The sequence below is a fragment of the Betta splendens genome, chromosome 10 (genome assembly GCF_900634795.4).
Source record: "Betta splendens chromosome 10, fBetSpl5.4, whole genome shotgun sequence".
Classification (NCBI taxonomy): Eukaryota; Metazoa; Chordata; class Actinopteri; order Anabantiformes; family Osphronemidae; genus Betta; species Betta splendens.
The window spans coordinates 8,246,788-8,259,914 of NC_040890.2; the positions used below are offsets into that span (position 1 = coordinate 8,246,788).

At 44.0% G+C, this 13,127-nt stretch overlaps 1 long non-coding RNA gene across 1 annotated transcript; it reads right to left on the reverse strand.

Moving 5' to 3' along the window:
• Positions 1-302: 302 nt before the first annotated feature.
• Positions 303-7,801, reverse strand: LOC129604758 (uncharacterized). The gene is made up of 3 exons (XR_008695946.1): positions 7,647-7,801; positions 7,374-7,434; positions 303-6,438 (listed from the first exon to the last, which is right to left on the reverse strand). It is a non-coding gene; the product is annotated as an uncharacterized LOC129604758 (long non-coding RNA).
• Between the last annotated feature and the right edge of the window lie 5,326 nt (positions 7,802-13,127).

The following is a 13,127-nucleotide window of genomic DNA, read 5'->3' on the forward strand; positions in this document are numbered from 1 at the left end:
AACTCATATTTTACTGTTTCATGGTTTTAAGTCCCCCGCTGATCCCTGACTAGTGCAACAAAACCATTAACTTATTTCTTTCTGCAAGTTCTCATTCAGTGACTCCAGACCAGGACTTCAGAACCAGTCCCCTCCCTCCATGTGGTGGTGTTTTCTTCTACCACTATTCAATAAATTACATTCTGTGAGATTTCAAAATCTTTAATAACTGAATATCACTATGTCAGACTGCATGTGTATATATATATCAGTGTATATAGCAATACGGAAGTTTTCATATTTTGTCAAACAATAAAATCTTTATGCAAAAGAAAACCAAAAATCATGACTCATCTTTTTTTATTACCAGTTCCTTACTGGTTGCAGACACAGGTACTTCCTAGAGCTTCTTTACATGTAGCTTTGCTATTAGCATATGGACAGTAGTGACATGAATCTTATCATAACTAACTCTCAAGAAATACTAAAATGTATTCCTTTAACAAGAGCTTGGGCAAACTGTCCGTCTGTACTCAATGTCCAGATGAGCCCTGCTGAGATAAGAGGGCTGAACAAAAACAAGGCAGTGGAGGAAGACAAAGGGAGCTATCATGATTATCAGAGTGACCTAGGAGCTCAGATTCAGGTGTGAAGCAATGAATGGAGTGAGGTAATCTTGGACGTCAGCGAGTCACAAATGAAGAAGGAACAAGTCCATTCAAGGACTGTCCCCCGACTGAACCTTAGTTGATCAATTAACTCCATTATGTTAGTCTGGGATGCACTCCATGTTCCCTGTGGCTTTCAGTCCATCCAGGAACCCTGGGATGAGACCGGGCACAAAGGACAGGGAGACCAGTTCATTTCCCGCCTAACGGTGAATGAGGTCATCAAGCGAGAAGCCCAGGGGCCACCCATCCTCCTGTGAAGGCACCTCAGCCTGGACATAAAACACGTGTCCTACAAGTGACCGCTTTAATGTCTTAAATGCACTCAAAGCAACATTTATCAGAGACTTTATAGTCTATTTTTATTTGTGTTTTCGTTTGCCAGAGCTTTAATAGGACCCAGATCTCTTTGTGCGAGCCCCCAATTGAACCTGATGCAACGAGGGGCACGGTCAGACACACACACACACACACACACACACACACACACACACACACACACACACACACACACACACACACACACACACACACACACACATCCGGCATTCACCCAGTGTGACAGGTAACATCTGTAGATTTTAAAATAAACCAAGCCAATGAAGCTCGTCTCACCAAGGTGACTCACGTCCGTTCACAACCCGGGTTCTAAGCGCTGCGAGCGGACACACAACATCGAGACCACTTCAATGGTCCAGAGAAGCAGCCGTGACTAAAAATAAAGAGGCAGAAAGGCCAAGAATAGCTTCGGCATGAGAGGAAGGAGTGAATTACTGCCACGATAAGCCATGATTCCTACACATGCAGTTGGATCACGATGTGGCGGGGGCACGCAAATTGGTACCAGCTGTGTGGCCTTGGAGTATGCTGCTGCGGGCAGGAGACAGGCTCCAACTATGCAGTTTAATCATTTACTCATATAACACAGCCACAATGGAAACCTCAGGCACTCGCTGCATTTATCTCCATTCATGTGTGGTGGCACTTATGTCTGGTTTTGCACTGCATTGTGTGTATGTATGTGTGTGTGTGACTCAGACAACAACGCTGACCTCAGTGCCCACCACCTAATCCAGAGGGAGAGCTGTTGCTTAGCGGATCAGACGTCTCGGTCCTCCGTATCACCGAGCAGCGTGAGCACAACAGGACACCGTGCCTCCTCCAGTAAATCCCATCTCCCATCATAGCAGTTTACCAACAATCCGGAAAGGACTCGGTGTCACTTTGTTTCCAAGTTTGACTTTCGTAGAAACCATTTGGCCCACATTCTGGTTTCATATGCATTCCTGAGATTTAGCACCAAGTCTTCTAGGAACACCAAATTCTAGGAACACACCACCATACCGTATTTCATAGAACTATATTTCTGTGGAATTTTTGATTTAGGAAAGTGCGATTAAGTGAGTGCGGCCAATCCAAGACGCGGCCAACAAATGAAGTTTATTGTCACAGGAAACTCAGACCGTCAAGGAAAAGCTGAGATGTGAGTAAAGTCGTGTTAAGAAGACAACAATTGGGTGTTTAAGCTGCTGAGTTCACATCATCAGCAATAATTTTTCAAAACGGGACAACGCAGCGTTTGGTGAATCGCTATTAAAACGCATATTCAAAACTCGCTGCCTCGTTGACTTGCTGGTTTACAGGACCAAGACCCCCATGTGCTTCTCAGTGAGGCCTCTGTTTATGGTGCTGTTTTTACTGGTCTATAAAATATTAGTCTGAACCACTCTGCTCTTCTGTGTGTGGAAAAGCCACATCTGAAGCCCGCTGGTTTGTCATGAGTGGCTGTGGGGAATAAGAGCTAATGCCGCGGCTTGGGACCCATCCTATAACAACACAGACTCCTTAGAGGGTCCCGCTATGACAGGCAAGACCACTGCTCAGGCCTCGCCTGCTGTATGTACATCACACATCATGGTACAGGGGACTTCTGACCAACCTGTCTGGACAGTTGCCAGGAGCGGATCTCAGGCATGAGTTGCCCCTCTGACATCACCACACACAGGGATGGCAGGTAGACAAGTGTGGAGCAATAGGCCATAAACCATCGTCAGACCAAGGCTACTGTGTGTGAATCCCTGGTCTCAAGAGTGGAGCCGCATCCAGAAGAAGTTTAGTTAAATATGTCTCGGCTGTTTTGCATGACCTTCAGCCTGTTCCTTTCTTGCTTCAGTCCTCTAAGTCTCTCTTGCATATCAGTTTTTGCAGTGTTTCCATTTTACAGACTCCTTAAGCTCCTGATAAAACTATCTTTATGTTAGCTTACTGGATTATAATAATCCTCCAAATCAGCTCTAGCTTCACAGGCAATGCCACGAAAGCTACTCCCTACTGAGAGCGGGACCTTAATTCCTTTATAGGACAGAATAGGGATAGAGCCAAAAAAGTCACAGAAGAAGTCATTGGTCATGTCTGTTCATGTATTCAAGTACAGTCAGATCTTTTGAAACAGGAACTTTTAATCAATGTTTTACCAGTGACAGCGCAGAAAAAATAAACTCCAGTGATCAGTTGTAAGCTTCCCAGAGATTTTAATTTATGAATCCAAATGCTCTGAAAAAGTGGAGGTGAAATCAGCTCATATCATGACAGGTACACAAAAACAAACAGTGTGGAGGAACTCAAGCCAGCAGATCTCTCTGTTTTTTTCTCTTGAAGGGATTTCAGGGAACTATTCAAAACAAATACGCAAAAAGGATTTTGTTTTTCTAATGGAAGCAGTTCACCTCCCGCTGTCGGCAGACAGACACAACGAATGCACCTAGTTCTTTGCACATCATTACTAGGAGAACGCTTGGAATCTAACATACATACAACACATAAACAGACGGAGATGTATTTGTATATTCGACGAACAGCCGCGTCTCTGAAAAATGTAAATAACCCCAAAAAGACAAACTGAATCTCTAGAGGGGATATAAACCAAAAAAAGAAGTGAGGAAGAGAAGAACAAGAATAGACAATGAGGTATTAGGATGGAAGATGGCCCAGGGCACTGACTGTGGTGGTGCACACCATATGCATGTCTTTGTCTGCTGCATGCAGACAAAGACATGCATATGGTGACATGCACACACACACACACACACACACACACACACACACACACACACACACACACACACACACACACACACACACACACACACACACACACACACACACACACACTGTGCATCCCCATCCACCAACCCATCAAGAGGAATGTGGGTCCAGTAAATATCCAGAAGGGGAGAGTTGACATATGGCAGCCCTGAACACAATAATTACCACATACTTCCCACCACTATGCATGTCTGCTACATCCTCAGCTCCTCAGGCCAACTCCCTCTAACCCAAACTGATGGCGCACGTTCAGCCTGCAAAGAGCCCACGCAGCAACTTCATCCAGCTCCTCTGGAAGGAGCCCGGCTTCGGGTTAGCAGTTAAATTGAACACTCCACGCGTACAAACCGGCCGGTTAACTAGGACTGTTGGCCAGCGCACGCATATGCTGTAGGTTCGAGCTAACTCAAGCCATGAGATGCAGCCGCTCCGACCACAGAAACCTTTGCCCACAGAGGGCCACTGTCTGCCTCTCACCAAACCTACTGTGACAGACTCCACTAAGACCACGATTAGATCCCAGGGCTGCTTCTCACACCATAAACACTCAACTTCAATTCACTAGCTGTCTGCAGCTCCCATCCAACCCACAGGTATGACTACGCACCCTGGAATGGCCAAGACAGTGTAATCATCAGATTGGGGGTTAGAATCCGCAACCATGAAGATGAGTGGCGCCCACCGTCACAGTGTCATGGAAACTAAGCTGCACCTCGTTGCACTGAGGCTCCCCAGACTTTTAAAACATCTCCCTCTGCCATGTTGTCTTGGCTGATGGAGAGTCGGGACCCAAAGAAGAGGTTCAAACTACGGGACACATCACCGTTGCACCGAGTACTTGGGGTTCCAGTTTATTTCAACTTCTTGCACAAGAGCAGCAGAGCTTCAAATATTTACACCGGACGTTCAACCTTGGGGTCAAGATGCTATTTGTAGTTCTTTTGTGGTCACAGGAGATTTGTCCAACTAATACATGAATGTCTAATGAAGAAAAAGAAACGTGTTTCAAAACCAAATTAATGAGACTCGCTCTGAGGCAATGGCTCAGTACGGGTTTAGAGGATAGATAAGGGATTGTGAGGTGAATAAAAGTGTGTTGTGTGTCCAGGCAGTCTGTTCTCTGTCTTATTGTGATCTTTCAGCACAAGGTAATGATGAAGGATGAACTGAGCTACCAGGGTTCACTGAGTTGGTCTCCAAGCACTCCACTGACCCCCCTCTGTGCACTCAGCTCTAATGCTTGGCCTTGCAAGGAATGTTCACACATATGGTTACAAACACAAACACTCAGGCATGGCCTCAAAACTGGTAGCAGGTTATCTAACATTCCATACCAGCAAGACATTGGCTAAAATTAGACACCAGTGCTCACTAGAAAAACACGGCTCGTTCAGATATCTTAAATGATCTATGTTGATAAGTTTTTCTCAGGACCTGGTGTGGCTGTGCGAATTATAACTGTTGTTTGTCAGAGGCAAAGGTGAGAGCATCTGCTATGGGAGAGATCTGAGGGCAACGTTTGGGGAACTGTGACGACAGTGCATGCTGTTTTCATTCCTTCAGCCACCAGCATTGGTTGTTCTTCTATTCAACCACGGCCCTGATCCTTTCCTAAACTTTACCACATTGTGTTTTTGTAACCCAGGCCACAATCCTTTTCTAACTTTAACCAACACGTTTTTTTTTTTTTATTCCTGTGAGTGACAGAGCTCCAGGAAAGGCAACGTGTGTCCATTGCTCTTTCAGTCCACATGTTAGTTTAGTGTGGACGCCGACATTTGTGGTGTCCAGAGGATGAACCCAGTAACTTTGTCCATCCCCCCTTTTATTATTTGCAGATTTAAGTTATTCACAGAACTGTATTGACATTTCCTCAAACCTTTTTGGCCCAATCTTTGCTTCAAACATGATTAATCCTAATGCTTTCAGTTATTTCCTGGCTTTTTGCTTCATTCTAGTTCACATTTTTGTTTGGTGTAAAATATGTTGGATGCCCCTCCTCCTGGTTTTAGGTCATCATCAGCTCAGATTTTTGATTCGTACAGGACATGACTTTGGTTAACCAAAGTAGCTTATCGTGCTGAAAGACCACAGCACAAAGGTGAACACTGTAAACATAGAACCTGCTCAATATCCACTCTGAAACCTTGAAACTCATCCATCCTTAGCCCTAGAGGTGTTGCAGAAGACTGTTGTATAAATCATGTTACAGTCAGATGTTCTGACAGAAATACCCGTCACTATACCAGACAATGCACAGGAGCAGAGAACTTTTTCATAACAAGCAATAAAATCAATCAGCACCTCTGATGCAGACTAACACTATTCTGGCTAATAATGATTGGCCCGGTTTTATGGTGTTAATCTACTTCTGAATGTTTTTGCCTCCTGCCTTCTTCTGATTCTGTGCCGACCCCCCTAGTATCCACTCTTTGTTGCATTCTTTTTCTTAGTTCACGGGTAACGAAGAGAAGAGTTAACGGGCAAGAGCAAACCTTGCAGCCTCGACAGACTGAACTCCATCAGCCATGCAGAGATGGAACCACAGCCACACTTATAAATGCTTATGTCAGATGTTATAAAGTGCCCATGTGGGGCTTATGAAGGACCCTTGTGTGCCATCTCTAGCAAAGGGCCCTTTTATTCCCACAGTGACTCACAGAGTGGTCTGGCCAGGGGCTTGATCCTAAAAATAAAGAAACATACATATGCATTTTAGGTACTGCTGTATTTTGGTCTCAGAGATTGATGCACACTCACTGATGCTACGCCGCAAATTTGTTTAGAAGATAAAAAGAAAAATGAGAGGGCACTTCATGGCATCTAATTAAAACAATTCACTACAGTTTTACAGTCTGACAGCAGAATTAAAGGCAGTCTTCAGGCCGTTTTTCTCTGTTTTTTTTCAGGCAGCGCTGGGATGAGGTCGGGAACATGTTGGTCAGCAAAGCTGTTTACAGAACAGCCAAGCACATAAATTCATCTTTGCTCCCCATGAGTTGACATATTGTCAAAATAGTAGCACTTAATCAGGGAGATTTCCCCCGAGGAACAAAATGTACAGAGCAAATAGAGACACTCGTGTTCATACCTCCCACAACTCTCACCACAGACGTTGCGTCCCAAAGAGGTTGTATAAAAAGTCGCGGCTGACAAACCCATTAACCGGCTCTGTGCCGCTCGATCCAAATGGAAATATAGGAACAGGACGCTAGTTAGAAAGTAAGTTCATTAAGGAACATCTGTGGCGTTAGTGATCTCTCCTATGAGAATTATCAGCTAACTTTGCACATATCCCAGTGCAGTTCTATAACCACTGATTTGATTTTCTGGCTAGAACTTAAATGGTTTGCAACTGTCAATCTGTCTGTGTAAAGCTCTGCACTTTCTGCTGGACAGCTGATGGACTCTCTGGTAGCCATGAGCCATATTTTTCTCCTGAGTAGGTGGAGACCAAAAGCAGAGCTAAAAGAGTGAATCTTGAGATTATTGACTCGAATACAACTTCTAATGAATACTGTTATACAACTCCTGAATCTGCTGCTTAATATTTGACTACTTTAAAAGCAATTTAAACAGTTTGTCTGCTGCTGCACCTCCAATTTTACCTTTTAGCCTTACCTGTGAATTGATCCCAAACACCTCCAGAAAGTGGGTCAAGTTCGCCACACCTGCAAAGTGCCTGCAGAGAGAGGAAAGAAAACAGCAGTGATTAAATGACCAACTCTGGGCATATTAGCTCCTTCTCCTCGCTCCATCTTCCCTGCTTTTGCTCTGGGCTTTCAATCCTCTCACTCCATCTCCCCGTCGCTTTCTGCCTCTCATCTGCTATGATGCTCGCAGAAGGGTAATTGGAATGTGTGCACGTGCTGGTGCGTGCGCGCATGTGCTCACCAAGTGTGTGTTTGTAATTGCCGTTGTGGTGGCAGAGAGGGGTGTTGGGCCTCTTCTCCGTGGATGTCATAATTAGGAACTGGAATTCTGGGCATTCCTGGGAAGGTTGGACGGTCCTGGAAGGCTTTTCATCTGCTGCAGCGGCCCAGCCCCCTCTCAGCCGCTGGCCTTACGGAAAAATACAGCATGTTCCAACACACCATCACAGCAATCAGTCACCGCTAACTGTAGAACACACGTCGTAAACAACAAATATCCCAAAACATCCTACAATTGTAACCTCATGGCACTGAGGTTCACAAGCATTTGTGACATGTTGGTTTGATGTGGACCCAACCACTAATTCATGAGCTGGCTAATTAACCTCAACTATTCTAAATATATCATGTGTTTTATTTATACCACTATCAGAAAATTGTTTCTTCCCTGGCAGTTTGTTACCGAACTAGGAAAAAATGCTGAATGCATATGGTGCCCTTGCTACGAACAATAAGATGCTTTATTCCTTACAGACAGGTAATCTTACATAAGGCTATTTTCACCGTAACTGTCCAACGCTGTTGTCTGTAAACACAGGCGCCAGTATAGAAACAATGCTTTTCAATTAAGCCATGTCAAACAACACTTTTATAATGAGCTACCTAACAGGATTATTATTTCTCACCAACGCATAGCTGGACCTCTGCTGGTCCAAGATTTATCTGAGGGGTGCTAGCTAATCACAGATGCAAATAAAAGCCTTTCTTCTCCAGAATTTGACTATAACCCCAAACAGCCACATTTAACGAAGCTGATGAGTTAGTGAAATGGAAATAAAACATTGTTACTTTGAGGGTTTGGCGCATGTGTCAGCCATTTTAGCCATTTTTAGCAGCTGGTTTACAATTTCAATGGGGCTTTGGTTAACAGCCTGAAATTATGTTAGTGGTTAACACAAGTTTAACTTAGTTTCTTGCTTCATTTTGAAGTTAAATAGGTCATTAAATACATGGTTTGTGAACTTTGGAGTGTTTTAAATGATTGAAAACTGAACAACACTGAGTTTGTTTCCTAACCATTGTCTTGCTTTTTCCTGCCTTGCAATTGTTAGATGGTTGAAGGTGTGAACCTGCAGGTCGTCTGTGTGCTTGTGTTGTGCATGGTCCTCTTCTAAATACTCCGCTTTTGTAATATAGCTAGACATGGACCATGTTTACCATGAGTAAATGTTCAGAGAACTTATTTCTTGCCAATCCGTGAGTGAATTTAAATGAACTAAGATGACGAGGAACCTGAAAATTCAGTCATTGTATTTGCCATTTACAGGGCAACTAAGCCAAGACACTAACTGCCTTTGTTTTGCACATGCACTGTTATAAAGTGCTGGTAAGTAAAGATGTCTCTAACATGGTTATTTACAATAAATGCATGCCAATGCACTGTGTGAGTTAAACTGGTGTGAATGTGAACTGCTTAGTAGCAGAAGAGGAGCCAGTCACGATCACCTGCAACAGGTCTGTGCCATTGAAATGATCAGACCTGCTTTGGCAGAGTGGAAGGTTTACTGCCAAATACATCAGCAGCTTTGGCTGCGATCCACTAAAATAATACACGCACTTTTCTGAAACTGGTCACAATTGTCCCGTGACAGGTCGTCATCTAACATATTCAGCCCTTTGAGCTTGATGTCTTGAGCTTTTTAATTCAGTCATTCCTGACTTGACCTTTGTGGTGTGGATTCAGACTTCAGAGTGTCGTGTAGGACAGGATGGCGCTGTAGAAGTAGAGGCTGTTTATGTGCGTGTTTAAAGCAGCCACTCGGTCACTTGTTTCTGTCGCTGTGACTTAGACAGGTGAAACGGGTAAGAGGCTATATTTGGTGCAGATGAGCTCAGCTCCAAGGCATGCTGTATACATTGCACAGCAGTTCCTTAGTTGCTTTCCATGTTACCGGTGAGTGAACGAATGCATACATATACTCCCTCAAAGACACTGAACCAGCAGAGTCCACGGTTTGGTTCTACAGTGGAACGAGGTATTGTTCCATTGTACGAATACTGTGAGCCAGCTTGTCTTCTAACACAGTCTAATGAGGCAGGAACAAATGACTATCCACTCTAACACTCTTTCTCTACGTGCACTTCCCTGAATATTGTCAATTATCCCCCATGTCTTGGCTGACCCGACGCTGAATGTGGGTCGCAGGCTTTGCAATCACCTGGTAATTACCAAAGAGTAAACAAGCCAAGCCAGGGGAGAAGTTTTAATGATTGTCAGGCTGCCACAAAAGACCCTTCATCTCTAATGAGGTATAAGTGTGTCATATTAGGTTGCACAATTGCTGGACCTGACCATCATGATAAATATAGCATCCCTGGATTCAACACTATGGGATGAAGGCAAAGTTGAGGGATCGGTGTGATCAAATCAAAGTGTAACCCAGAAAGTCTCCCTTTGTCTCTGTGATGTTGTCTAAACTGATCTTACATAATAAGCCCTTGAATCAGATGATTAATTGCTCATTGCTCTTTTCAGCAGCTATGACACTATGTGCCACCCACGGAGTCCGCTCTGGCCTCATGTCTAACTCTCATTAAATGGGGCCTTTGTGTCCCAGCTGCTCTCTTTTGTCTCCACATGCCCACCTATGAGAGAGGTCGACCCCGGTGTCTCTAGCCGCGATGACATCACCTCTCCCCTCATCGAGGCTGGAGCAGCCAAGGTGAGGGCTCTCATGGGCAGCTTCAGTCCGTCCCTTTCCCCTTATCACTCAATCACTTCTTTGTGCCGGCGAGGCTCATATGGACAGTAATGAGACGGAGCACTTTGTAATCTGCCAGCGCTGTAGCAATATAACCCATACAGAGAGAACTCCATAATAGCACATTGTTTGAGGCAAGTTAAGTGAGGGTCTGAGATGTGGCGCGTTCACGTTGCTTGGAGTCAGAGCCCAGAGTTGGCCTGCGGAGCGGGTCTAGTAAAAAGTCTCCTTTCACAAGTCAGGTGAGTTTACAAACCAACGGGTGCATTAATAGGGAGGGAGAGAGGTTTTGCCTTTCTCCCTCTCTGATCAGTGACCCATTTTCAGCCGCTACGCTCAAAACACGTGCCGAAACCATGAACGCGTCGCCAAAATCTACTAAATCACAGGTGCTTTTTTCAAGCGCAACCTTCACATGAAGTCAACATTTGAGGGCCGCGAGGTTTTCACCTGACACCATCAACATCCACCAGCACACACAAACGCTCACAGTCGTTAACTGAGCCAAATTTAGAGACGGAGATATCATATTCAAGTTCCTCGAAGACTCTGGTATGGATACTTCATGGCTTCTTTTCCTCACAGCCTAACACTGCTCGCGTCTCGAGCTTTTCCACCTATGACAGGATCTATAAGTTATATTTACACTTCATAAAGACAGTTCGCTGTGTTTTCGTGACCATATTCAGAAGCAGTCCCAACTGGTTCTCCGACCTGACCATAAAGGTCAAACATGACATAATGCGAATCAGTGGGACTAGATAAAGTGTGCTCAGTGTAACAGACTGTTGATGCTGGAAATAGTAAATCTCAAAAGTCATATTTCCCTCATCATAAAATAAATCAGACTTTAAATTATTATGTAGTTGTTGGATTTAGGACCAACTTCCTGTGGGGTCATGCCGTTACTGTTTAGCAGCTTTCCACTACTCGTCCTGAACTTGAAGCTGAATTTTATCTACATGCTTCACGTAAAAGTGCTAAAAGAAGTCTGTAAACTGGCAACATTAATTGCTGTTACAGAAGCCTCCCTCCCAGTGATGACCCCCCCCCTCCCCTTCTATTCACACACAAATGCAGACACTCACCCGGACCCCAGCCTGGCCTCTCTGTTGTGGTTTCATTGGTTGATCACTCGCCAGGGCCCCAGGGGTCTCAACTCAGTACACGTCTGCTTTCTGTATGTTTACAGTGGAGCAGTCAACGTGAATGAACATTACTGCTGTCAAAGCGCGCTTGTCTATCTTCTGGACAGTGTCACTGAAAGAAGACAATTCCTTCACGCAAGATAAACATGAAATAGATTCCAGCACATGGCGGATGAAATAGCATATAAACATAATAAAATCCCTGCTCCGTCACACAATCAGCGTTAGCAGCCAGAGCATGACGGTCCTCACTCTCCTGTCATCACAGACAGTGACGGCGCTGCATTGTGTCCACATTTTTAAGCTGTAACACATGCAGCCATGATGGGACGATGAAAGTGAGTGATGCTGCATATACGTTTATATAAATCACTTTGATGTCCTAACAATCCAAGTTTTAAATAAATGCAGCACATGCGGTCAGAAAACAGACACATAAACCTCTGCAAATCTATAAGAACTGAGCAGACTCCATCTTCCAAGGACACTTGTGTGATGTGATTGAAAAGCGCCGAATAACCACTAACTGGAGGTTGAGACAGTTTTGTCACACTTAAACACACCCTGCTTAAAATACACGTGTTTATAGGAGAGATATTGTATGTTTCAAAATATACAGTAACAGGCTGTCGGCTGCTTGTTCACGGACGTCAATTCAAAGATTGTTTAAAACCTTCATTCATTTGGGGCATCAAACCGCTGAATGTTCTGACTTCATTGCCAGTGCCTGTGATGCATTCATGGGACGTCGTAAATATGCTTTACACTTCAAAGTTCCCCTCTTCTGCAGCTTCCAACAAATCACTTGAGTCCTTCTTTGTTAAATGGGTATAAATGTGTTGACTTGATATTAATTGATGTTTAACATATTATTAATTTCTTGATTTGTGATTAAACTCACATTTACCAAATCCCAGCAACAAATCAAGTATATTATGTTTACAAACTTTTGTTAAAATAAAAAATATATATATATATAATCAAATCGAATGCCAACTAGCTACTCCATTTAGCTTACATGTATGCTGCTGATGATGAATGCTTTGTTGTTATAACGATAACTAACATGTAATCAAACTGTCAGATGTGGTTTTCTTTGCTGTGACCTTGCACATATCAATCCAAAAATTATATTAAAGAACTATAACACTCACGTCCTTTCAGGCCATCTTTGAAAGAACCTCACTCAGATTTTCCCATAAGTCATGAACGCAACATAAGTAGGCACCAGTGACGCACACACCATTACAAGCCTGTGGTCCTGAGCAGCTCCCTGATTGGACTAGATCAAGGGTGTGTTCCCAGCTTGGGAAGCTTTTACCAGACATGAACTGAGCAGGAGATTCCACTTTGTGGTATGGGCACAGCTGGAGACACACCAGGCCCACCTTCAGACACGTGCCACTGTGCTCCGACCTACTGGAAATCCTATAGACTGCACCGCGACTGCACTGCTGTGCTCATCAGGTTTAAGGCAATCTGTGGTCCATAGCTTTGGATGGCATTTTAAAATGAGATTACAGCATCAAAATCAGATGCATTAGAACAGAAAACAGAACATTATCATAAATTCATGGCAGACGTCTCCCAAAT